Source organism: Moschus berezovskii, chromosome 8, assembly GCF_049115385.1.
Source record: "Moschus berezovskii isolate FMDL1 chromosome 8, NW_MosBer_1.0, whole genome shotgun sequence".
Taxonomy (NCBI): Eukaryota; Metazoa; Chordata; class Mammalia; order Artiodactyla; family Moschidae; genus Moschus; species Moschus berezovskii.
In genome coordinates, this window is record NC_142467.1 from 80,656,604 (window position 1) to 80,681,622 (window position 25,019).

Below are 25,019 nucleotides of genomic sequence, written 5' to 3' on the forward strand. Positions count from 1 at the left end.
GATTTTTGAGCATTACTTTCTTAGCATTGGAGATGAGTGCAATTGTGTGGTAGTTTGAGCATTCTTTGGCATTGCCTTTCTTTGGGATTGGAATGAAAACTGACCTTTTCCAGTCCTTTGGCCACTGCTGAATTTTCAAAATTTGCTGGCATACTAACTGTAGCACTTTCACAGCATCATCTTTTAGGATTTGAAATAGCTCAACTGGAATTCTATCACTGCCACTAGCTTTGTTCATAGTGATGCTTCCTAAGGCCCACTTTACTTGGTATTCCAGAATGTCTAGCTCTAGGTGAGTGAACACACCATCGTGATTATCTGGAATGTGAAGATCTTTTTTGTACAGTTCTTCTGTGTATTCTTGCCACCTCTTCTTAGTATCTTCTGCTTCTGTTAGTTCAATATCATTTCTGTGCTTTATTGAGCCCATCTTTGCCTGAAATGTTCCCTTGTCATCTCTAATCTTCTTGAAGAGATCTCTAGTTTTTCCCATTCTATTGTTTTCCTCTATTTCTTTACATTGATCGCTGAGGAAGACTTTATCTCTGCTTGCCATTCTTTGGAACTCTGCATTCAGATGGGTATATCTTTTCTTTTCTCCTTTGCTTTTCGCTTCTCTTCCTTTCATAGCTATTTGTAAGGCCTCCTCAGATAGCCATGTTGCCTTTTTGCATTTCTTTTTCTTGGGGATGGTCTTGGTCCCTGTCTCCTGTACAATGTCATGAACCTCCATCCAGAGTTCTTCAGGTACTTGATCAGATCTAATCCCTTGAATCTATTTGTTACTTTCACCATATAATCCTAGAGGATTTGATTTAGTTATACCTGAATGGTCTAGTGGTTTTCCATACTTTCTTCAATTTAAGTCTGACTTTGGCAATAAGGAGTTCATGATCTGAACCACAGTCAACTCCCGGTCTTGTTTTTGCTGATGGTATAGGGCTTCTCCATCTTTGGCTGCAAGGAATATAATCAATCTGATTTCAGTATTGACCATCTGATGATTTCCATGTGTAGAGTCTTCTCTTATGTTGTTGGAAGAGGGTGTTTGCTATGATCAGTTTGTTCTCTTGGCAAATCTCTGTTAGTCTTGCCCTGCTTCATTCTGTACTCCAAAGACAAATTTGCCTGTTATTCCAGATGTTTCTTGACTTCCTTTTGCATTCCAGTCCCCTGTAATGAAGAGGATATATTTTTTGGGTGTTAGTTAGTTGAAGGTGTCGTAGGTCTTCATAGAACCGTTCAAATTCAGCTTCTTCAGTGTTACTGGTCAGGGCATAGACTTGGGTTACCGTGATATTGAATACCTTGCCTTGGAATTGAACAGAGATTATTCTGTCGTTTTTGAGATTGTACCCAAGTACTGTATTTTGGACTCTTTTGTTGATTATGATGGCTACTCCTTTTCTTCTAAGGGATTCTTGCCCACAGTCATAGATAAAATGGTCATCTGAGCTAAATTCATCCGTTCTAGTCCATTTTAATCTAGTGATTCCTTAAACGTTAATGTTCACTCTTGCCATTTCCTGTTTAACCACTTCCAATTTGCCTTGATTCATGGATCTAACATTCCAGATTCCTATGCAATATTGTTCTTTACAGCATTGGACTTTGCTTCTATCACCAGTCACATCCTCAACTGCGTGTTGTTTTTGCTTTGGCTCTGTCTCTTCATATCGGGGACCAGCCTCGATATGGCCCAGGGTATCCTCGGGATGAACGGCGTCGGTGTCAGTGAGAGAGAGAGAGAGACAGGGGCTGATGATTCCTTGGTTTATGCAAGAAACCAATAAAATTCCAGCACGGGGTTTGCTCTGTTTAGGTAGGCTGCAGGCGCCCTCTCAAATCACTGGAGGTACCCCACCAGGGCACCCCCTCGAGTGGGTCTTAGAAGCCCAGGCAGATAAGTAAACACAGAGGGCCCAGCGCTCCAAGGATCTCAACCAGAAAAAGGAGAATAGAGAAAAGGACGGAAAAAGAGAAAGAACGACATGGGGAGACCACGCTTCAGTGAGCAAGGCCCAAAACTTTATTTTCCAGTGCTGTTTTTATACCCTAAGTTGTGCACATAAAAAATAGAGAAACAGAGGTATAGAGTCACTCCAAAATCACGCGGGGTCAGCAGTCTTGACCCTTATCAGGATCAGGGCTTATTTTGTATGTCTCGTATACAAAAGTTTTGGGTGGTTTACATCATCTTCTGGCCAGGTGTCCTGCTAACAGTTTATGGCCCTCTCTCCTAACAAGGGTTAGTTAGCTAGAAAAAGTCTAATATTCTTTTAAGGTGATTTTCCTAAAGTCAGGTGCTAGACACATGACAAAGTTACATTCCTATAAGGAACAGGTGTAGTGAGCTACAAGAAAAGAATTAATTAACTTAAGATCTGATGTGGTTAAATCAAAGGCTACTACTTATATTCTCTATATGTGATTACTATATTTCCAAGGATACAATAGATAGAGGAAACTTTGCAGCAAGCATTGATTCAACAATGAAATCTTTTTTAGTACTATTCTAATGATTTTACAAAAAAGATCTTCATGACCAAGATAGTCACGATAATGTGATCACTGACCTAGAGCCAGATATCTTGGAATGTGAAGTCAAGTGGGCCTTAGAAAGCATCACTACTAACAAAGCTAGTGGTGGTGATGGAATTCCAGTTGAGCTATTTCAAGTCTTGAAAGATGATGCTGTGAAAGTGCTACACTCAATATGCCAGCAAATTTGGAAAACTCAGCAGTGGCCACAGGACTGGAAGAGGTCAGTCTTCATTCCAATCCCAAAGAAAGGCAATGCCAAAGAATGCTCAAACTACCGCACAATTGCACTCATCTCACACGCTAGCAAAGTCATGCTCAAAATTCTCCAAGCCAGGCTTCAGCAGTATGTAAACCGTGAACTCCCAGATGTTCAAGCAGGTTTTAGAAAAGGCAGAGGCACCAGAGATCAAATTGCCAACATCCGCTGGATCATGGAGAAAGCAAGAGAGTTTCAGAAACACATCTATTTCTGCTTCATTGACTATGCCAAAGCCTTTGACTGTGTGGATCACAATAAACTGTGGAACATTCTGAAAGAGATGGGAATCCCAGACCACCTGACCTGCCTCTTGAAAAACCTGTATGCAGGTCCGGAAGCAACAGTTAGAACTGGACATGGAACAACAGACTGGTTCCAAATAGGAAAAGGTGTACGTCAAGGTTGTATATTGTCACCTTGCTTATTTAACTTATATGCAGAGTACATCATGAGGAACGCTGGGCTGGAAGAAACACAAGCTGGAATCAAGATTGCTGGGAGAAATATCAATAACCTCAGATATGCAGATGACACTACCCTTATGGCAGAAAGTGAAGAGGAACTCAAAAGCCTCTTGATGAAAGTGAAAGAGGAGAGTGAAAAGGTTGGCTTGAAGCTCAACATTCAGAAAACAAAGATCATGGCATCTGGTCCCATCACTTCATGGGAAATAGATGGAAAAACAGTGGAAACAGTGTCAGACTTTATTTTTTGGGCTCCAAAATCACTGCAGATGCTGATTGCAGTCATGAAATTAAAAGACGCTTGCTTGGAAGGAAAGTTTTGACCAACCTTGATAGTATATTAAAAAGCAGAGACATTACTTTGCCAACCGAGGTCCGTCTAGTCAAGGCAATGGTTTTTCCCGTGGTCATGTATGGATGTGAGAGTTGGACTGTGAAGAAAGCTGATCGCCGAAGAATCGATGCTTTTGAACTATGGTGTTGGAGAAGACTCTTGAGAGTCCCTTGGACTGCAAGGAGATCCAACCAGTCCATTCTAGAGGAGATCAATCCTGGGTGTTCATTGGAAGGACTGATGCTAAAGCTGAAGCTGCAATACTTTGGCCACCTCATGCGACGAGTTGACTCACTGGAAACGACTCTGATTCTGGGAAGGGTTGGGGGCGGGAGGAGAAGGGGACGACAGAGAATGAGATGGCTGGATGGCATCACCGACTCTGTGGACATGAGTTTGAGTGTACTCCAGGAGTTGATGATTGACAGGGAGGCCTGGTGTGCTGTGGTTCATGGGGTCGCAGAGAGTCAGACACGACTGAGCGACTGAACTGAACTGAACTGAATGATTTTAACTTCTTCAACAGAATCTCTATTTTAGAATATTAGGCTTTCTGTCCTTGCATGGCTGGGAGGCTATAATCAGTCACACTCATAGTTGTAAGACCCCGGACAAACTTGTCATACTAGTTAGAAAGCTATCAGAGGGGCTTGGATTGGAACACTCCTATTAAGCCAAGGAGAACTTTTTAACTACAGCTCTGAATTAATATTTTCAGAGAAAGGTGTTTGGGGGGAAGCCCCCGTAAGTATTAGAGGACTTGATAAGAGATGTAAGATAGTAAGGCAGTCAGACTCTGGTTTTCTTTGGGGTAGATGCTCAGGTAAGTCCAGGGGGTTCCTCGAGTCCTGATTAGCCTTTGCCTGTCAGGTCTCTTCCCCAATTGACCTTTGCCACGGGTAGGATTTCCCTCGCTGGCTCCCGGCATCTTCATCCTTTTTGAAGTTATTTCTCCACTGATATCCTGTAGCATATTGGGCACCTACTGACCTGGGGCGGAGAAGGCAATGGCAAGCCACTCCAGTACTATTGCCTAGAAAATCCCATGGATGAAGGAGCCTGGTGGGCTGCAGTCCATGGGGTCGCTAGGGGTCGGACATGACTAAGCGACTTCACTTTCACTTTTCACTTTCACACATTGGAGAAGGAAATGGCAACCCACTCCAGTGTTCTTGCCTGGAGAATCCCAGGGACAGGGGAGCCTGGTGGGCTTCCGTCTATGGGGTCACACAGAGTCGGATACGACTGAAGTGACTTAGCAGCAGCAGCAGCAGCAACTGACCTGGGGAGTTCATATCTTTTTGCCTTTTCATACTGTTCCTGGGGTTCTCAAGGCAAGAATACTGAAGTGGTTTGCAATTCCCTTCTCCAGTGGACCAAATTTTGTCAGACCTTTCCACCATGACCCATCCATCTTGGGTGGCCCTACAGGGCATTGCTCATAGTCTCATCAGTTTGGTTCATTTTCTGTGATTGTGGTTTTCAGTCTGTCTGCCCTCTGATGGAGGAGTCTCTATATACTGAATCACAAAGAAAAAGTATCAGATAGTACTGCTGCTGCTGCTGCTGCTGCTGCTAAGTCACTTCAGTCATGTCCAACTGTGCGACCCCATAGACAGCAGCCCAATAGATCCCTGGGATTGCCAAGGCAAGAACACTGGAGTGAGTTGCCATTTTCTTCTCCAATGCATGAAAGTGGAAAGTGAAAGTGAAATCTCTGTTGTACCCGACCCTCAGTGACCCCATGGACTGCAGCCTTCCAGGCTCCTCCATCCATGAGATTTTCCAGGCAAAAGTACTGGGTGGGTTGCCATTGACTTCTCCTTCAGATAGTACTAGCTAAGATAATTACTAAAAAGAAGCAAAAACAAAATAGAGAGTCAACAATTTATATAAATCTTTCTTATAAAAGAGAAATAGTCCACCTCCGGAGCCTGTAGAGTCCACCTCCATATTCCAGAGCTAAGGCACAGTATGATACTATAGAAGAAAAACTACATGGGACACTTGTTTAAAACAGCAAGAAAGACATTATTCAAATCAACTGCAATGGAGATCAAGATTTTGCAGTGGGGCAGAGGAAAAGAACTAAAACAGAAAACTTTTTATTCTTAAACACTAGGGAGAGGTCTGAGCTAGTAGGAAAGAATTAGAGGATTTTGAGGAAGCTGGTCAAAATAATTAGGTCTTCTGTGTTTGCTAACTGTCAGTTATCAAAGATGGGCTCTTACCCTCCCTCAGAGATTGAAAGACAGGGGCCCTGTGTTTCTTGATGATTACATTTCAAAGGGAGGGCTCCCAGGGACTCCGGAAAATGTGTTGGTTTGTAAAACTGTCAAGAGTCTGGGAAAAGATTTATAGTTCAAAGAAGCAGAGATAGAATTTACAATGGAAAGTTTTCTTAGGTAAATGCTCCCAGAAAAAGAGGTCAGGGTCCTATAGTTAAGAAGTCTGTCTAAAATTTAGTGAAGCGGAGTGGAATACTGAGGGCACCTTGATCAACACATTTAGAGAGACTACAGAGTCAGAACAGTGACACTAGAGAATAGCTGGAAAATTTAGGAAATATTTATTGGTAAAAACATGCCCCCTGGTGCTCTCCGTGTACAAAAACGTGTTCAGGTTGCCTCAGATTCTTCATTTTGTTTTTTATATTTACTGAAGTCACATCAGTAAACATCCACTTGATAGAGCATTCTTTAAAAATCCAAATATTTTCAGATTGGTTATTCATAAAAAATGAAGAGTTCTGAGTGTCTGTTCTTCAATATGAACAGAAAATTTTAAATAAGTTTTCAAAATGTTGGTTGGAGGCAATACAGAAACTCCAAAACTTTGTAGAAATTCTGACTTTGCTATCTATTAGCTAACTAACCTCATGCAAGTTTTCCAACACTATATTCTTTGTTTATTCATCTGCAGGAAACAGATACACAGGGGTATTGGCATGTTTAAGGATATTAACATTACTAAGTGCTTAGAAGTATACCTGAAAGAGAACAATTATTCAATTGAAGTTTAAGAAACAGAAGAATTTTTAAAGTATCTTCGTAAAATTAGATAAAAACTTTGCAAATGTGTTTCAAATTGAATTCAGATTCAGAATGAATTGCTGTTTTCAATTTGCTTTTGGAAGCAGGTTCTATTTTTCCTTCAAATTTTCTAAACTTACACAATCAGAAAAAAAATTCAGTTTAACTAAATTGATCATATTCCTTGTAACACTGATATTAAAGGTTTTACTTCTTTACCAAATAATTAACCAAAAAATGAACATGTATTAAAACAATATTTTCCACAGAAGCCGTAACTTTACCTATAATCATCATGATACAAGACACATTTGTGAGGTCAAGGGGAAGATGGCGGAGGAATAGGATGGGGCCACCACTTTCTCCCCCACAAAATCAGCAAAAGAACATTTGAACGCTGAGTAAATCCCACAAAACAATTTCTGAATACCGGCAGAGGACATGAGGCACCCAGAAAAGCAGCCCATAGTCTTCGAAAGGAAGTAGGAAATAGTATAAAAGATAAAAAGAGAGACAAAAGAGGGAGGGACGGAGCTCTGTCCTGGGAAGGGAGGCTTAAAAAAAAAAAAAAGAGAGAGAGAGAAGTTTCCAAATACCTGGAAACACGGGCAAGTCTGTGGATAGCCTTGGAAACTTAGAGGGCCACATAACTGGGAGAAAAAAGACATAAATAATTAAAACCCACAGACTAAGTGCCCAGAGGAAACTCTCAGCGGAGAAGCAGCGCAGATGCCTGCAGCCCCCACTAGCAGGCAGGGGCTGGGCAGGGAGGCGCCATGGCAGCAATTAGAGAGAGGACTCAACACCCTGAGGGCAAGCTGAGCACCCTAACGGGAGCCAAGCAGACTGTGCAGCCAAAAGTCCCAAGCTAAGACCCCGCTCACAGAACAAAGGACTGAGCAGAGCAAGCCGGCTGCAGGCTGTCCATCCCCCAGCCATTGCTGGGACAGGCAGGGAGGGCGGCCAGCCCCGGAAGGGGCAGCCGCGGCCCCAGAGAGGCTTCCCATACCAAGCTGCAGGCAGGCTTCCTTGCTTACCAAGACTTCTTGGGTTCAGGCCGTTCGATATCCACCTGAGAAAGTGCACCGGTTGTACACCCAGAAAACCGAGTGGCAGGGACTGGGGAGGCGATAAGTCACAGTGACCCCGCTCACCAAACGCCTGGTCATCTGAACTGCTCGGACCGGGGAGGGCACAAAAGGCAGGCTCAGCCAAGTCTGTGCCTTTGTGGAGTACCCAAGGACCTGAACCTGAGCCGCTCAGACCTGGGAAGTGCATGCAACCCAGCGCCAGCCGCGGACAGCTCCCAGCAGAGCAACCCAGAGCCTGACCAGCATAAACAGGGAAAACACACACGCCCGTGAGTGGGAGCATTCCCAGAGTAGTCAAGACACTGCAAGCACTCCCCACAGACGCCAGTGATATTTGTTAGCAGCGTTCCTCCCTCCCCACAGCAGGATGGAACAAAGAGAAGAAATTCAGCTCCACCCACCAGAACACCAACACAAGCTTCCCAAACCAGGGAACCTTGACAAGTCACCCATCCAACCCCACACACACGAGGTAACTACATAATAAAGAGAACTCCACAAACTTCCAGAGGACGGAAAGGCCAACCCAAGCACAGCAATATAAGCAAGATGAAGAGGCAGAGAAATACCCAGCAAGTAAAGAAACAGGATAAATGCCCACCAACACAAACAAAAGAGGAAGACATAGGCAACCCACCTGATAAACAATTTCTAATTTTAATTGTGAAAATGATTCAAAATCTGGAAAGCAAAATGGAGTTACAGATAAATAACCTGGAGAAAAGGATTGAGAAGATGCAAGAAATGTTTAATAAGGAATTAAAGGAAATAACAAAGAGTCAATATACAATGAATAATGCAATATATGAGATCAGAAACACTCTCGAGGGAACAAACAGTAGAATAACGGAGGCAGAAGACAGGATAAGCAAGCTAGAAGATAGAATTGTAGAAATAAATGAAACAGAGATGGAAAAAGAAAAACGAATTAAAAGAAATGAGGACAATATTAGAGAACTCTGGGACAATGTTAAATGCCCCAACATTCGAATCATAGGAGTCCCAGAAGAAGAAGACAAAAAGAAAGACTATGAGAGAATACTTGAGGAGATAATAGTTGAAAATTTCCCTAAAATGGGGAAGGAAATAATCACCCAAGTCCAAGAAACACAGAGAGTCCCTAACAGGATAAATCCAAGGTGAAATACCCCAAGGCACATATTAATCAAATTAACAAAGATCAAACACAAAGAACAAATATTAAAAACAGCAAGGGAAAAGCAACAAATAACACACAAGGACATCCCCATAAGGATAACAGATGATCTTTCAACAGAAACTCTTCAGGCCAGGAGGGAATGGCAAGACATACTTTAAGGGATGAAAGAAAGTAACCTACAGCCCAGATTACTATACCCAGCAAGGATCTCATTCAAATATGAAGGAGAAATCAAAAGCTTTACAGACAAGCGAAAGCTGAGAGAATTCAGCATCACCAAACCAGCTCTCCAACAAATACTAAAGGATCTTCTCTAGACAGGAAACACAGAAAGGGTATATAAACTCGAACCCAAAACAATAAAATGGCAACAGGATCATACTTATCAATAATCACCTTGAATATAAATGGGTTGAATGCCCCAACCAAAAGACAAAGGCTGGCTGAATGGATACAAAAACAAGACCCCCATATATGTTGTCTACAAGAGACCCACCTCAAAACGAGGGACACATACAGACTGAAAGTGAAGGGCTGGAAAAGGCATTCCATGCAAATAGAGACCAAAAGAAAGCAGGAGTAGCAATACTCATAGCAGATAAAATAGATTTTAAAACAAAGGCTGTGAAAAGAGACAAAGAAGGAAACTACATAATGATCAAAGGATCAATCCAAGATGAAGATATAAAAATTATAAATATTTATACACCCAACATAGGAGCACCGCAATATGTAAGACAATTACTAACAAGTATGAAAGGGGAAATTAACAATAACACAATAATAGTGGGAGACTTTAATACCCCACTCACACCTATGGATAGATGAACTAAACAGATAATTAACAAGGAAACATAAACTTTAAATGATACAATAGACCAGTTACACCTAATAGATCTCTATAGGACATTTCACCACAAATAATGAATTTCACCTTTTTCAAGCGCACATGGAACCTTTTCCAGGATAGATCACATCCTGGGCCATAAATCTAGCCTTGGTAAATTCAAAAAAATTGAAATCATTCCAAGCATCTTTGCTGACCACAATGCAATAAGATTAGATCTCAATTACAGGAGAAAAACTATTAAAAATGCCAACATATGGAGGCTGAACAACACGCTGCTGAATAATGAACAAATCATAGAAGAAATCAAAAGAGAAATCAAAATATGCATAGAAATGAATGAAAATGAAAACACAACAACCCAAAACCTCTGGGACACTGTAAAAGCAGTGCTAAGGGGAAAGTTCATAGCAATACAGGCACACCTCAAGAAACAAGAAAAAAGTCAACTAAATAACCTAACTCTACATCTAAAGAAACTAGAAAAGGAAGAAATGAAGAACCCCAGTGTTAGTAGAAGGAAAGAAATCGTAAAAATTAGGGCAGAAATAAATGCAAAAGAAACAAAAGAGACCATAGCAAAAATCAACAAAGCCAAAAGCTGGTTCTTTGAGAAGGTAAATAAAATTGACAAACCAGTAGCCAGACTCATCAAGAAACAAAGGGAAAAGAACCAAATCAATAAAATTAGAAATGAAAATGGAGAGATCACAACCGACAACACAGAAATACAAAGGATTATTAGAGAATACTATCAGCAATTATATGGCAATAAAATGGATAACGTAGAAGAAATGGACAAATTCTTAGAAAAACCTTCCAAAACTGAACCAGGCAGAAATAGAAAATTTTAACTTACCCACCACAAGCACGGAAATAGAGGCTGTAATTAGAAATCTTCCAGCAAACAAAAGCCCAGGTCCAGACGGCTTCACAACTGAATTCTACCAAAAATTTAGAGAAGAGCTATCACCTAACCTACTCAAACTCTTCCAGAAAATTGCTGAGGAAGGGAAACTTCCAAACTCATTCTATGAGGTCACTGGCACCCTAATCCCAAAACCTGGTAAAGACCCCACAAAAAAAGAAAACTATAGGCCAATATCACTGATGAACATAGATGAAAAAATCCTTAACAAAATTCTAGCAGTCAGAATCCAACAACACATTAAGAAAATCATACATCATGACAAAGTGGGCTTTATCCCAGGATTGCAAGGATTCTTCAATATCTGCAAATCAATGAACGTAATACACCACATTAACAAACTGAAAAATAAAAATCATATGATTATCTCAATAGATGCAGAGAAGGCCTTCAACAAAATTCAACATCCATTTATGATAAAAAACCCTCCAGAAAGTGGGAATAGAAGGTACATATCTCAACATAATAAGAGCTATATATGGCAAACCCACAGCAAACATTATCCTCAATGGTGAAAAACTGAAAGCATTTCCCCTAAAGTCAGGAACAAGACAAGGGTGCCCACTCTCATCACTACTATTCAACATAGTTCTGGAAGTTTTGGCTACAGCAATCAGAGCATAAAAAGACATAAAAGGAATCCAAATTGGAAAAGAAGAAGTAAAACTTTCACTATTTGCTGATGACATGATCCTCTACACAGAAAACCCTAAAGACCCTACCAGAAAACTACTAGAGCTAATCAATGAATACAGTAAAGTCGCAGGATATAAAATCAACACACAGAAATCCCTTGCATTCCTACACACTAAGAATGAGAAAAGAGAAAGAGAAATTAAGGAAACTATTCCATTCACTGTTGCAATGAAAAGAATTAAATACTTAGGAATATATCTACCTAAGGAAACAAAAGACTTGTACAGAGAAAACTATAAAACACTAGTGAAAGTAATCAAAGAGAACACTCATAGATGGAGAAATATAACGTGTTCGTGGATTGGAATAATAAATATTGTAAAAATGAGTATACTACCCAAAGTAATTTATACATTCAATGCAATCCATATCAAGCTACCAACGATATTTTTCACAGAACTAGAACAAATAATCTCACAATTTGTATGGAAATACAAAAAACTTCAAATAGGCAAAACAATCTTGAGGAAGAAGAATGGAACTGGGGGAATTAACCTGCCGGACTTCAGACTCTGCTACAAAGCCACAGTCATCAAGACAGTATGGTAATGGGATGAAGACAGAAATATAGATCAATGGAACAAAATAGAAAGCCCAGATATAAACCCATGACCTATGGACACCTCATGTGGTCGTGGAGAGTCGGACACAACTGAGCGACTGAACTGAACTGAACTGAATGGACACCTTATCTTTGACAAAGGAGGCAAGAATATAAAATGGAGAAAAGACAGTCTCTTCAACAAGTGGTGCTGGGAAAACTGGTCAGCCACTTGTAAAAGAATGAAACTAGATTACTTCCTAACACCATACACAAAAATAAACTCAAAATGGATTAAAGATCTAAATGTAAGACCAGAAACTATAAAACTCCTAGAGGAGAACATAAGCAAAACACTCTCCGACATAAATAACAGCAGGATCCTCCAAGACCCACCTCCCAGAATATTGGAAATAAAAGCAAAAATAAACAAATGGGACCTAATTAAAATCAAAAGCTTCTGCACAGCAAAGGAAACTATAAGCAAGGTGAAAAGGCAGCCTTCAGAATGGGAGAAATTAATAGCAAATGAAACAACTGACAAAGAATTAATCTCCAAAATATACAAGCAGCTCAATTCCAGAAAAATAAACGACCCAATCAAAAAATGGGCCAAAGAACTAAACAGACATTTCTCCAAAGAAGACATACAGATGGCTAACAAGCACATGAAAAAATGCTCAACATCCCTCATAATCAGAGAAATGCAAATCAAAACCACAAGGAGATACCATTTCACAGCAGTCAGAATGGCTGCTATCCAAAAGTCTACATGCAATAAATGCTGGAGAGGGTGTGGAGAGAAGGGAACCCTCTTACACTGTTGGTGGGAATGCAAACTAGTACAGCCACTATGGAGAACAGTGTGGAGATTCCTCAAAAAACTGGAAATAGAACTGCCATATGATCCAGCAATCACACTCCTGGGCGTACACACCGAGGAAACCAGAATTGAAAGAAACATATGTACTAATGTTCACTGAAGCACTGTTTATAATAGCGAGGACATGGAAGCAACCTACATGTCCATCTGCAGATGAATGGATAAGAAAGCTTTGGTACATATATACAATGGAGTATTTTTCAGCGATCAAAAAGAATGCATTTGAGTCAGTTCTAATGAGGTGGATGAAATTGGAGCCTATTATACAGAGTGAAGTCAGCCTGAAAGAAAAACATCAATACAGCATACTAACGCATATATATGGAATTTAGAAAGATGGTAACCTTAACCCTGTATATGAGACAGCAAAAGAGACATAGGTATATAGAACAGTCTTTGGGACTCTGTGGGAGAGGGTGAAGGTGGGATGATTTGAGAGAATGGCATTGTAGCACGTATATTATCATATGTGAAATGAATCACCAGTCCAGGTTCGACGAATGATATAGGATGCTTGGGGCTGGTGCACAGGGATGACCTGGAGGGAGGATATGGGGAAGAGGGAGGTGGGAGCGTGGTTCAAGAGGGGAAACACATGTACACGCGGGGCAGATGCGTGTCAATGTATGGCAAAACCAACCAATATATTAATGTAAAGTAATTTGCCTCCAACTAAAAAAAAAAAGGAAAAAGAAAAGATACTTCCATACTAAAAAATAAAATACAGTTTGATCTACAAAAAAAAAAAGACATATTTGTGATCAGATGAACAGTTTATAGTTAAGAAAGAAAGCTGTCTTCCTGTATTGCCCTTGCTAAAAGATGAAATAATAAATTCTATTTCAGGAAAGTAAATGATGTAGCAGCCAAACACAATACTTCATTTTAAGTAGTAGAAATAATGACAACTTGAAATTATATTAAATTACATGAAAACATATTGCAGGAAATGTGGAAAATATGAACTATAAAGTGGTATTAAATGTCTTAAATGTTGTATAAATAAATGGTATTATATACCACAGCAGATAAGAACCAGATATACTGTTTGTTACACATTTTCGGTTCAGTTCAGTTCAGTTCAGTCACTTACTCGTGTCCGACTCTTTGCGACCCCACGAATCACAGCACGCCAGGCCTCCCTGTCCATCACCAACTCCCGGAGTTCACTCAAATTCATGTCCATCGAGTCGGTGATGCCATCCAGCCATCTCATTCTCTGCCGTCCCCGTCTCCTCCTACCCCCAATCCCTCCTAGCATCAGACTCTTTTCCAGTGAGTCAACTCGTCGCATGAGGTGGCCAAAGTATTGGAATTTCAGCCTTAGCATAAGTCCTTCCAATCATCACCCATGATTGATCTCTTTTAGAATGGACTGGTTGGATCTCCTTGCAGTCCAAGGGACTCTCAAGAGTCTTCTCCAGCACCACAGTTCAAAAGCATCAATTCTTCGGCGCTCAGCTTTCTTCACAGTCCAACTCTCACATCCATACATGACCACGGGAAAAACCATAGCCTCGACTAGACGGACCTTTGTTGGCAAAGTAATGTCTCTGCTTTTTAATATACTATCTAGTCTGGTCATAACTTTCCTTCCAAGGAGTAAGCGTCTTTTAATTTCATGGCTGCAATCAGCATCCGAAGTGATTTTGGAGCCCAAAAAATAAAGTCTGACACTGTTTCCATTGTTTCCCCATCTATTTCCCGTGAAGTGATGGGACCAGATGCCATGATCTTTGTTTTCTGAATGTTGAGCTTCAAGCCAAACTTTTCACTCTCCTCTTTCACTTTCATCAAGAGGCTTTTGAGTTCCTCTTCACTTTCTGCCATAAGGGTGCTGTCATCTGCATATCTGAGGTTATTGATATTTCTCCCGGCAATCTTCATTCCAGCTTGTGCTTCTTCCAGCCCAGCGTTCCTCATGATGTACTCTGCATAGAAGTTAAATAAGCAGGGTGACAATATACAACCTTGACGTACTCCTTTTCCTATTTGGAACCAGTCTGTTGTTCCATGTCCACTTCTAACTGTTGCTTCCTGACCTGCATACAGGTTTCTCAAGAGGCAGGTCACGTGGTCTGGTATTCCCATCTCTTTCAGAATGTTCCACAGTTTATTGTGATCCACACAGTCAAAGGCTTTGGCATAGTCAATGAAGCAGAAATAGATGTTTTTCTGGAATTCTCTTGCTTTCTCCATGATCCAGCGGATGTTGGCAATTTGATCTCTGGTGCCTCTGCCTTTTCTAAAACCTGCTTGAACATCTGGAAGTTCACAATTCACATATTGCTGAAGCCTGGCTTGGAGAATTTTGAGCATGACTTTGCTAGCGTGTGAGATGAGTGCAATTGTGCGGTAGTTTGAGCATTCTTTGGCGTTCCCTTTCTTTGGAATTGGAATGAAGACTGACCTTTTCCAGTCCTGTGGCCATTGCTGAGTTTTCCAAATTTGCTGGCATATTGAGTGCAGCACTTTCACAGCATCATCTTTTAGGATTTGAAATAGCTCAATTGGAATTCCATCACCTCCACTAGCTTTGTTTGTAGTGATGCTCTCTAGACGCCAAAGACGCCAGCTCCGGAGGCGCAGACGCGAGAGACGCCGGCTGACGCAGGCTTGGCACAACCGACCATGCACAGAAGCGAGGCCAAGGGGAGCGGTGGCCGAGAAGAGCTGTCCCACATCCAGGAGGCGGTGGCTGCGCGGGCACAGGAGGTCCGAGAGGAGCTACTCCACATTCAAGGTCAGGAGGGGCGGCCTTGAGGAGATACCCCCTCGTCCAAGGTAAGGTACAGCGGCTGCACTTTGCTGGAGCAGCTGTGAAGAGATACTCCACGACCAAGGTAAGTGAAACCCAAATAAGATGATCGGTATTGGGAGGGGGTATTAGAGGGCAGACACAATGAAATCATAATAACAAAAAACTAGTTGATCTGATCATATGGACCACAGCCCTGTCTAACTCAATGAAACTAAGGCATGCCGTGTGGGGCCACCCAAGACGGACGGGTCATGGTGAAGAGGTCTGACAGAATGTGGTCCACTGGAGATGGGAATGGCAAACCACTTCAGTATACTTGCCTTGAGAACACCATGAACAGTATCAAAAGGCAAAATGATAGGTTAGTGAGTGAGGAATTCCTAGTTGCCCAGTATGAAGGGATGGAGCCAAAGCAAAACAAATACCCAGTTGTGGATGTGACTGGTGATAGAAGCAAGGTCTGATGCTGTAAAGAGCAATATTGCATAGGAACCTAGAATGTTAGGTCCATGAATCAAGGCAAATTGGAAGTGGTCAAACAGGAGATGGCAAGAGTGAACATAGACATTCTAGGAATCAGTGAATTAAAATGGACTGGAATGGGTGAATTTAACTCAGATGACCATTATATCTACTACTGTGGGCAGGAATCCCTTAGAAGAAATGGAGTAGCCATCATGGTCAACAAAAGAGTCCGAAATGCAGTACTTGGATGCGATCTTAAAAACAACAAAATGATTTCTGTTTGTTTCCAAGGCAAACCATTCAATATTACAGTAATCCAAGTCTATGCCCCAACCAGTAATGCTGAAGAAGCCAAAGTAAAACAGTTCTATGAAGACCTACAAGACCTTTTAGAACTAACACCCAAAAAAGATGTCCTTTTCATCATAGGGGACTGGAATGCAAAAGTAGGAAGTCAAGAAACACCTGGAGTAACAGGCAAATTTGGCCTTGGAGCATGGAATGAAGCAGGGCAAAGGCTAATAGAGTTTTGCCAAGAGAACGCACTGGTCATAGCAAACACCCTCTTCCAACAACACAAGAGAAGACTCTACACATGGACATCACCAGATGGTCAACACCGAAATCAGATTGATTATATTCTTTGCAGCCAAAGATGGAGAAGCTGTATACAGTTAGCAAAACAAGACCAGGAGCTGACTGTGGCTCAGATCATGAACTCCTTATTGCCAAATTCAGACTTAAATTGAAGAAAGTAGGGAAAACCACTAGACCATTCAGATATGACCTCAATCAAATCCCTTATGATTATACAGTGGAAGTAAGAAATAGATTTAAGGGTCTAGATCTGATAGATAGAGTGCCTGATGAACTCTGGATGGAGGTTCGTGACACTGTACAGGAGACAGGGACCAAGACCATCCCCACGGAAAAGAAATGCAAAAAAGCCAAATGGCTGTCTGAGGAGGCCTTACAAACAGCTGTGAAAAGAAGAGAAGGGAAAAGCAAAGGAGAAAAGGAAAGATACAAGCATCTGAATGCAGAGTTCCAAAGAATAGCAAGGAGAGATAAGAAAGCCTTCCTCAGTGATCAATGCAAAGAAATAGAGGAAAACAACAGAATAGGAAAAACAAGAGATCTCTTCAAGAAAATTAAAGATATCAAGGGAACATTTCAAGCAAAGATGGGCTCGATAAAGGACAGAAATGGTATGGACCTAACAGAAACAGAAGATATTAAGAAGAGGGGGCAAGAATACACAGAAGAACTGTACAAAAAAGATCTTCACGACAAAGATAATCACAATGGCGTGATCACTCACCTGGAACCAGACATCTTGGAATGTGAAGTAAGTGGGCCTTAGAGAGCATCACTATGAACAAAGCTAGTGGAGGTGATGGAATTCCAATTGAGCTATTTCAAATCCTGAAAGATGATGCTGTGAAAGTGCTGCACTCAATATGCCAGCAAATTTGGAAAACTCAGCAATGACCACAGGACTGGAAAAGGTCAGTCTAAACATTTTAGGGGAGTTTAATTTGAACTTGCTTGTCAAATAGCCTCTTATATTGAGGAAGTCTATATTTGTGCTTTACTTTGAGTTAGGAATAAGAGAATTTAGGTTTATTTTCTTCCCTGAGACATTATCAATGTTAACCATAGTATTATAAAAGAACTATTGGCTTTAGTTGACTTTGTTATTTTTCTAAGTGATAAACACAAATAAGTTTTCATTCTGATTATAGATGTAGCTCTGTTTTATTCTAAAAAAAAATATGCTTTTGAATTTCCTAAGACCATGAAGGAATATTTTTCTGTATCTGAAACATCAATTTATAATTATATATTAGCAAAAGTTCTATTTTTTGGTTTAAGAGAACTACTTAATTGAAACATGTTGAACTGGTAATTATGTTAATAATATTACCCAATGTTTGTATAGTGAATTATGTTTTTGAAAAGTATGTTAATACCCACTGCCTATACCAACCTACAACACTGTGAGGCTGGTGTTAATAGGGCCCTATATTAGTTGATGTGTGTTCTGTGCTGTGCTCAGTCACCCAGTTGTGTCCACCTCTTAGCAACCCCAAGGAATGTGGCCCATCAGGCACATGGGATTTCCCAGGCAAGAAAACTGGAGTGGGCTTCCATTTCCTTTTCTAGGGAATCTCTCTGACCCAAAGATTGAACCCATGTCTCTCTGACATTGGCAGGCGGATTCTTTAACACTGAGTCACCTAGAAAGCCAAATTAGTTGATAAAGATATTGAAATGCTAAATGTAAGTTATTCCCTAAGATCATGATAACAGTAACTGATTCCAATAAAGAATTTAATCCTATATCTTAAGTATTTTGTCTTCTCTGAAGGAAAAAAATAAAAAGAGTTAAAGTAAGATGTCAACGCCTTAAAGTAAGATGCCAAGGCACCTACCTGGTGGCTCAGACAGTAAAGAATCTGCCTGTAGTGTAGGAAACCCAGGTTCGATCCGTGGGTCAGGAAGATCCCCTGGGGAAGGAAATGGCTACCTACTCCAGTATTCTTGCCTGGAGAATTCCACGGACAGAGGTGCCTGGAGGGCTATGGTCCATGGGGTCGCTAAGAGTCAGACATGTCTGAGTGACTATCATTTTCACTTTGAAGATGCCAAAACAAAATATCTTTTTCTGGGAAATCCTACAAATCCAGAAAATGTTCATTCTTCCAAACATACCAGTGAAAATAGTGATGATGTCCTTTTTAAAGTATAGCTGGAAAAAAAGGAATATAGTCTGGTCAAGAGACCAGAACCAAAGCAAACACATACATTACTGAAAAAAGCTGCATCTGAGGTCATTTTCAGACTCTTGGTGACAAAGAGCATTTATTATAGGAAGAAAAATATCTAATAGAAAATAGAACAGAGAAAACCCTTTAAGTGAGTATTCCTGAAGAGGTTCACCTTTAGTGAAAAAGTAAGCTGGTAAAATAATCCATCTCTGCCTATGGAGACAGCAACAAAATTTGGTAATCCCTGGTTTTGTTAAGAATAGAGTGAAATAGAATGTTCCTCCCTGAGAATATGTATTCAAAAGTCTGACTACATGTAGAAATGGAATTTAAAGGCTTACTAGCCACATGGTTTAAAAACCCTAAGTCAAGAAATTAATTAATTTAAATCAACTATCTGGTATGGGGAAAGCATCCAGATACCTGGCAAAAGACAATATTCTAGGACTCATAGAAATACCACATAGAATGTTCCCCAAACCCTTTAAAATGTGAAAAGAAAAAGAAGAATGGAAAAAAGGTACCCTAAGATAGAGTAAAATAACCAACAACACACCAGGAAATTACCAGGAAGCCAGAGGAGGAGGAAAGGGAGCAGAGGAAAAAGAAGGTGGAGACATAATGAAAGAGAAAGTGAAGACTGACAGGTCTAACATATATCTAATTGGAGTATTCTAAAAAGCAAAGCAGAATGAGGTAAGATAATTCAAAGAGGTAATGGCTTAAAATTTCCTGGAATTAATAATAATAATATATATATATATATATATATATATCACCAGAATCAGAATGCACAATACATCCCATTCAGGATAAGTAAAAGTAAGTCCACAGTATCTTCAGAGAGTTGAAGAAAATAAAATGGAACATATAATTGAATGCATAGTGAAATAATATTTTTAAAAGAATACATATTGCAAAAATTTAGCCAACATAACTCTAACTGAAGTATATATTTGAAAGAGAAAGAATATCATGCCAAAAAGTTCTGAGAAGAAAAACACAGTAAGAATAGAAAATGGCAAATATGATCATTAATTTAAATAAATATTTATAGACTCCATACAAAAAGACTAAAAGGTCTATTTCCAGGAGTAATGGGGTGTCCTGACTGACGTATATCTGAAAACTATTAAAAATGCCAGAAAACAACTTTCATAGACTTAAAAATGTATCAGTGAACTTCGAAGACTCTCAGAGGCCAAAAATTAAATGAAAGAGGAATTTAGACTCTTAAGTAGAAGTCAATTAATAATGGGTAAAATAAAAAGCATGGCCCAGAGCTAAGAATAACTTTTACATTTTTAAAGAGTTATAAGAAAAACTAACAACAAGCAGATGAAGAATATATGACAGAAATTATGTAGCCTGTCAGTATGTGGTCTATTAATTCTAAAATATTTACTACATGGTCCAAAGATAGTTTGCCAAGCCCTGCTCTACAGTCTAGAACACAAGTAGAGCTCTAAATGTGGCTTTCCCCTTAAAGGAAACTACCTTATGTAATACCTTTGACTTGATATTTCATGGCCTTTCAAGGCCTTGTTGTTCAGTGGCTAAGTCATGTCCCACTCTTTGCGACCCCATGAACTGCAGCATACTAGGCCTCCCTGTCCTTCACTATCTCCTGGAGTTTGCGCAAACTCATGTCTGTTGAGTCAGAGATGCTATCTAACCATCTCATCTTCTGCTGCCTTATTTTCTTTGCCTTCAGTCTTCCCTAGCATCAGTCTTTTCCAGTGAGTCAGCTTTTTGCATTAGGTAGCCAAAGTATTAGAGTTTCAGCTTCAGCATCATTCCTTCCAGTGAATATTCAGGGTTGATTTACTTTAGGATTGACTGGTTTGATTTCCCTGAAGTCCAAGGGACTCTCTGCATCACTACAATTCAAAAGCATCAATTATTTGGTGCTCAGCCTTCTTTATGGTCTAATTCTCACATCCATACATGACTACTGGAAAAACCATAGCTTTGACCAGATGGACCTTTGTTGGCAAAGTGATGTCTCTGCTTTTTAATATGCTGTCTAGGTTGGTCAAAGCTGTTCTTCCAAAGAGCAAGCATCTATTAATTTCATGACTGCAGTCACTGTCTGCAGTGATTTTGGAGCTCAAGAAAATAAAATGTGTCATTGCTTCTACTTTTTCCCCTTCTATTTGCCATGAAGGGATGGGACTGGATGCCATGATCTTAGTGTTGTTTTTTTTTTTAATGAGTTTTAAGTCAGCTTTTTCACTCTGCTCTTTCACCCTCATCAAGAGGCCTTAGAGATAAGGATAAAAGTCCACAGCCTACCCAAATTATAGCATCTATTAGAAGAAACCCCAATCCAAAAGAGGGGCTTCCCAGGTGGCTTATTGGTAAAGAATCCACCTGTCAATGTAGGAGCTGCAAGAGACATGAGTTCCATTCCTGGGTCACACAGATCCCTTGGAGAAGGAAATGGCAACTCACTCCAGTATTCTTGCTGAGACAACCCCATGGACAGAGGGCCCTGGCAAGCTACAGTCTATGGGGTCACAAAGAGTTGGACATGACCAAGCCACAGATCACCCAATCTAAAAGATCTTGTCATCAGAGTAAGGGAGTTCTAAAAACACAAATACACACCCAGGGTGCTATAAAAAATATAATCTGCCTCAAAAATTATCATTTACTAAAGGGAAAAATCCCTCCAAAGGATTTACCATGTTAAGTTGGCTCTCACCTAGATTTTTAGCTGGAGCCCACATTATGTGAAAGATCTCACAGTCAAAATTTATCTAAAAGTGGTCCTGATGAAAGGTAGTATTTTTAAGTGCCAGATGGAAGCAAATATAAATCAACTCTACAAGGACCCACTTTCAATTCAAGTGTCAGAATTTCCACCAATAAACTTCCAAGGAAGATAATCGCATTATAAAAATCATAAAACAGGTTTATGAAGAAGATAGCAGCATAAGACTCATAGTGACTTAAATCCTAGAATTATCAAACATAATATAAAATAGTCTTACTATGCTTCAATAAACAAAAATATGAAAACCGTTATATAGAGTCAGAAGAAATAAAAGTTGGCCTACTATACCAGGAAGATCCCCTGGAGAAGGAAATGGCAACCCACTCCAGTATTCTTGCCTGGCGAATTCCCACAGACAGAGGAGTCTGCCAGGCTACAGTCCAGAGGTCGTAATAGTCGGACATGACTGGTAGCTGATCCCTGGAAGGAACCTCAGGTACAGATCTCTGTGTGTGTTGCTCAGTCACGTCCAACTCTTTGCCACCCCACAGACTGTAGTGGGGGGCTCTTCTGTCCATGGAAGCTCCAGGCAAGGATACTGGAGTTGACTGCCAGTCCCTTCTCAGGGGATATTCCTGACCCAGGGATGGAACCCATTGTCTTTTGCATTGAAAGCAGATTCTTTACCGTCTGAGCCTTCCACCTAAAGAATTTAAAGCCTTCAGTGTCCTAGAGGCTCCTTCCTGTCCCTGAGGCATTAAACTTTCCTTCAATTAGGGCCTCTGCACCTCTTGACCTCCTGTGACTCCCTGCCTTAGCACCCATAATGTATAGGATGTGCTAGCACCCCTTTCTCTATGGTATGTATGAAGTGCTTCTTACTGCCAGATGGCATTACTTGCGTATCTCTCTCCTCCTTCTAAGAAAACTTGGATGTTTCAGAAGAAAGTGATTTGTTCTTATGATAATTCACTACCTAGTGAGTTCTCACTGTGGTGTCTTGTAGTTTCTGGAGTAGTTGTGCTGGGTGGAGAAAGCTCTATTCTCCCATCACGCTCAGCCCCAAATCCCTACCCAATCTTGAAACAAATGATATGAAGAGTTCTCTTTGGGTCTGTGAATATAAAAACATTCAAAACTGCAGGAAAAAAGGATCCTAGTTATAAAAAAGCAGGGATGGATTTATAAGTAATTAGCATAGAAAAGCAACTGCACTGGGTTTCACAATTAAAACTGAGCCTAGCAGGACCTGTCCAAAGATGCTGTATATACCCTAAGGACACATGGTCTCAGTCTTTTCCATGGGCCCTTCCCCTGCATGTCCTGTGAGATGCGCCCATAGCAGATCACAACGTTGGGAATAGTTAAATGCCTGCAAAAAGAAGAAGAAATTTTACCCCTAGATCAAATTCTTATTTACCTTACTACCAAGCATTTTGTATTTTGAGCTATTTATAAATTTGTATTCACTTCTATAAAAGAACAAATGTACAACTAATGGATATATATCACAGGTAGCAATCATAAATTTATATAATCAAGTAGCCATATGTTCAAGAATTCTACCTTCTGAGAAAATGGACCCAGAACTGAAGCCTCAAATGTTGTTTTCCTCTTTTTTAATGGTAATATAATAAGTGAATGCCAAGAAAGGAATGTCTCTATAATTAATGAGAAAAGAATGCCTTTCACTTTGTATTGAAAGAGTTGCTTATGCTAATTTTCAATAATTGAGGAAGTATGGCGAATAAATAATGTACTAAATCTAAATATCATCTTTGCTCGTACTTACATTTCCTTGACATGTTTTGACAATGACACACTACCACAGAAACAATTCCGTAATGAAATGCCTCAAATATCACATTCAATAAAATTTTTGCTGCTGTTTTTCTTTTTTCTTAATACAGATCCTCAACTAGATATCTAAGGCAACAAAGTCACCACCGGAGGAAAATCCAATTGAGCAAAGAGAGAGTTTATTTGTTAAGAAGTCCAATAATGAAACACTTTCACGTTGGTAGATGTATCAGGGACATACTATGTGCCAGTCAGTGCACTAAGTGATGGTAAGACTGATGTTGAAGCTGAAACTCCAATACTTTGTCCACTTGATGTGAAGAGCTGACTCATTTGAAAAGACCCTGATGCTGGAAATGATTGAAGGCAGGAGGAGAAGGAGACAACAGAGGATGAGATGGTTGGATGGCATCACCGACTCAATGGACATGAGTTTGGGTAGGCTCTGGGAGTTGGTGATGGATAGGGAGGCCTGGTGTGCTACAGTCCATGGGGTTGCAAAGAGTCAGACACTACTAAGCAACTGAACTGAACTGAATGTGGCAAAAAGCCTGGGCCCTTTCATTTTCTTCAGAAAATGTCTAGCAGAGTCACTGGAAGATAAATAAACAAATGAAATAGTAAATCAAGTAGACAGCCTTTAATTGCAACACACAGGGGAGTGGTACCAAATTCAGGCTTCTAATTCTGAAAAACAGAAAGAATGGCATCCTAGTTTGAGATATTAGTGATCTCAGGGGTGATGAGTAACTTGAGTGCCTCCTATGGAAAATATGAAAAAAAAAAAAAATTCACTACAAGATGCAGCCAGTCATTTGGTCTTAATACACTCCCCATGCATGGGCTTAATGTTTACAGATCTGGCCATAGTTACTTTGTGCATAACCTTAGTATTAGTAGAAAATCCAATTCAACTATCAGCTCCCTTATATAAGAATCATCTTTGTCTCCTGTAATGAACAATAGAGAGCATATCACTTTCTTTTCTTTCTTTTCCTTACCTAGACTGCATTATTAAAAATCTAGTAAATTCATCCCTCCTTTATACTTAATTTTGAATAAGAATTATTCAGATATACAAGAATAGGAAGGAGTATCCTAAGAAGCAGAAGCCAAAATGGAGTTGGAAATGCAAATGATTAACTAATGCTACTATCTGTAAAAGATAAAGTGAGAGAGGAGTAAGCAGAGAAAGACTTCATACCATGATGCTAGTCTGGTATTTGTGAATCATTCTTTGGAGTGGAAGCTCTATAATGCCAGAAATATTGTCTGACACAAAGAAAATTTTCCATAAATGCTAGCTGAATAATTGAATGAAAGAGTTCTTTGTGGGGAGGGAAGTTTGAAGATATATGCAAATATCTAAATAAACAAATAAAAATAGTATTTGTGCTGTAACAGAAGTTGGGTAGGTGGGTGAACTAAAATTCATTAAATAAGCTTCTTATGGAAGCAAGTCCTTCCCAGTGGAACTGAAGGGAGATTAAAGGTATGCCTCTGCCACCACCAGGATTACTAGGAAGCACTGGTTGATCATATGATAGAATCATTGAGGAGGATGAATGAGGATCCTGGGAAACAAAGGGAGTAGAGTCACAATCTAGTGTTTCAGGTATTTAGTGAAATAAACAACTCCACACTTATTATATAAAAGAACATTGACTGTATAATGTTCACGATTCTGAGGGCTATCCATTCAGACATAACATTATAGCTCTGTGA

At 40.1% G+C, this 25,019-nt stretch overlaps 1 pseudogene; it reads left to right on the forward strand.

Moving 5' to 3' along the window:
* The first annotated feature begins 15,409 nt into the window (after positions 1-15,409).
* LOC129558874 (PRELI domain containing protein 3B-like) overlaps positions 15,410-25,019 on the forward strand; it is a 65,123-nt pseudogene continuing 55,513 nt past the window's right edge.